Source organism: Gouania willdenowi, chromosome 16 (genome assembly GCF_900634775.1).
Source record: "Gouania willdenowi chromosome 16, fGouWil2.1, whole genome shotgun sequence".
In the NCBI taxonomy this organism is placed as follows: Eukaryota; Metazoa; Chordata; class Actinopteri; order Blenniiformes; family Gobiesocidae; genus Gouania; species Gouania willdenowi.
This window is the reverse complement of record NC_041059.1, coordinates 37,155,563-37,159,249: the sequence shown is the minus strand read 5'-3', so window position 1 is coordinate 37,159,249 and position 3,687 is coordinate 37,155,563.

Genomic DNA, 3,687 nt, shown 5'->3' with positions numbered 1-3,687 from the left:
GTGTCGTCCAAAGGTTGGGAACCAGCCAGGCTTGGATTGAACGTTAAACAAGTCGTGATGGAGCAGAATAGTTTGATGTTGTAAACACGTATTGATACCATGACTGATGGTAGAGAGTAGGACAGTTTGGGAGATGTGTAACGTGAGCACACCTAGAATAGACCCTCACCACCACTAAATTAGAGCCTCTTTTCTCCACACACCACATGTGTCAGTCTCCTCACTCTTTGGCATCTTCTGCTGTCTGCGAACGTCAGGCCAGGGAAGGTGAATATATCACCTTACGTTTTCCGCTGCAGACGGACAAATATGACGAGTAGTCGTGCATGGCCCTCACCACACTGCCAATCAATCTGAAACTGGAGCTTCGAGCAAAGCTTCAGTTTCCTGTAGGAAAAGCAGAGCGCGACAGTTTGAAAGAATAACGTCTGCACAGAGCTGTGAGCGACAGAGTTGGACCAGGGCCTAAATGTATTGGACGTGTCTGGGTCTGAAACCATTTAGTAAATAGACCAAGATGACTCCTAATCTGTAAATGTCATTTTTATGGATCTTTAGACAAGGGCACTTTGCAATATTAGTATAGATTTTGTATTATCAATGGGATTGTGAAGCCACATCTTTTAGGAAATTTGTTGGTGAACTCATCTCCATATTTCTCACATGAAAGTAAAATACAAAGGAGAAAAATATACACAATACACATGTACACTGGTGAGCTCTGCTCATATACAGTACATAGTGGACATAATAATAAACAAACACATTATGGACATTTAGCAGGATCAATAGTTCATTTAAAGCAATCAAAGTTTGTGTTACAGTAAATTACTCTCACTTTTTAATATGTTTACATGTGTGTTGACAAATGGCCACTCAGCCCAAAGACTATATATATATATATATATATATATATATATATATATATATATATATATATATATATATATATTCAACAGTTAGTTCCGATCAAGTCATTTGATTGGACAAGAGACATCCCATGAGTGCTGATGTAGAGTAACGACATCACTGGAACTTTTAATAAAAACGTTAAATGTTTGTGTGCAACAGCTTTGTCTCCCTTCCAGTTGTGCATTTATATGTTTTGGCGGAGCCAAATAAATGTTTAAATAAGCAAATCATAATCTCTTGTTACTTAATACTGTTCAGTATTAAAATGCACTTGTATTAATGTTGTATAAAAGCAATATCACACTGGAGGTCTTGCTCTTGTGCTGAATATCACACTGGAGTGATTTGGTCATAGGTGAGTGTATACAGTGGGTAGGGAAAGTATTCAGACCCCTTTACATTTTCACTCTTTGTTTCATTGCAGCCCTTTGCTAAAATTAAAAAGAGTTCATTTTATTTCTCATTAATGTACACTCTAGTGTTGTGTTCAAGACCGCACTATCCGAGACCAAGACTTGCCCGAGACCAGAATGCACCGAGACCAAGACAAGACCAAGACTTTCAGGAGCCGAGACCGAGTCAAGACCAAGACCGAGACAAGCCGAGACCAAGACCAAGACCAAGACCATAAACATTTTTTTTTCAATTTAAAAAAATATATAAATAAATAAAATTATGGCAAGGTTCAACAGTTAAATAACATTCTCTCTTTAATTTTAGTTTATTTTAAATACATTTGACGGACAAAAAAGGTGCCTGCAAAAAATGAACTAAAATATTAAAACTACTACTGCTACTGATAAATTCACAATTATTCTACATATTTGAAAACAAGATTTTTATGTCAGCTGAATGTACAGCAAGTGTTTAAAAGCATTTCTGCCAAGAAATAATGATTCTTGATTCTGATTCTTTCAGTTGTTCAGGTTTAACAGGTCACAGATTTCACAAGATATTTTTTTAGTTTGAAAAAGCCTTTACACGGGTTATTTTTATTAATTCACTTAGTTGATATAGTTTAATTTGGTTTCTGTAATGTAACTAGGATATTCAATTAACAAAGGTTTCCAACTGTAACTGTAAAAGTGAAACTTTCTGAAATAAAACTACAAACAAGTTGTCATCAGTGTAAAAAACAAAGAGCTACAGGTGGATGTGAAACTAAATAAAACAAACTCAAACCCTGGAAAAGTCATGTAACAAATTAATCAATAGTTCTTGTTGAGAATTATTATTATTATTATTCTGGAAACAGAAACTATAAAAATTAATTATATTGTGAACCTGTTTATATTGTGGGGAACATATTGTATACATACATGTAATTGGAGTCTAAAGACACAAAAAAACACCACTTTAAAAGATAATAGACTCATATAAGACCTCTTTACAGTTATTTGACTCATTCTGTGATGCGCGGCGATGACGCGCTGGTGACGACATAATCCAAGATGGCGGCGGCCCGGACTACAGCCGGTATTATGTAATAAAGCCTTAAAAGACATGGATATAATGAAAAGAGTGGATGGACAGATGCATAAACATGCAGACTTTCACACGGACACACAAGGACTTATTAAACACACACGGAGTTATTAAACACACACGGACTTATTAAACACACACGGACCTCAGTAAACACGGTAAAAGGAACAGGCTTCACCGCTCGGCTGGCACTAGGACCCAGAAGCAGAGTAAGTGCGTCACCTATCCAGCATTCACAGGCTGTAATATCATCAGTTTATCATTTTACCAGTTATTAGAGCTACTGTCTTTACCAGGGAGATAATATTTATTACTGGTGATTGTTTTCTGGAGTTTTACTGGGATTTTTACCGGTGATTAGTTCATTTCTCCCTTGCGCTCCGCGGTCCAAACTGACACTGTAGCCACACACACACACACACACACACACACACACACACACACACACACACACACACACACACACACACACACACACACACACACACACACACACACACACACACAGTCACATTAAGGAAGGTTGTGGTCATTATACGGGGTGGATTAAATAATGAATAAAGGATTGTTTTATCCCGTTCTTCTCCGTGTTAATATCACATTATAAAAAAGGTTAAAAAATAGCAGGAATTAGTGCTGGTCTCGAACGGTCTTGACGGAAAATCCCGAGTCCGGGAAGCCCGAGTCCAAGACAAGACCGAGTCAAAATGCTTCAGAGACCGAGACAAGACCAAGACCTTTAAAATTTGGTCTCGAGACCGGTCTCGAGACCAAGACCGGTCTTGACCACCCCAACACTAGTACACTCAGCACCCCATCTTCACAGAAAAAAAAACAGAAATGTAGAAATTTTTGCAAATGTATTAAAAAAGAAAAACTGAAATATCACATGGCCATGGTTGAAAGCTGCACATTTATCTACAGCGTGTGTGAGAGAGAACCAACAGAGGAGATTAGAGTCCCAGGTAGAGAGTCTCACACGCGCACGTTGATCAGGTGGGCTTCACTATCGATCACCGTCTACGTGACATGTGTGAGTGTTGAGTGTGTAACGGACCACCATTTAGTCCTGACTCCAGAATCACACTACAATGGCAACAAAAAACAATAATTATACAAAAAATGCACAAATGACGTAAAACAAAAAACTAAACAATATTTATACAGGAAGTACACAAAACGACAACAGAAATGCACAAAAATATACAAAAAGGCTCCAAAAACACACAAATTGATTAAAAAAAACATATATTACAGAAAAATACGAACAAAAACTGACTCGAAAATGAC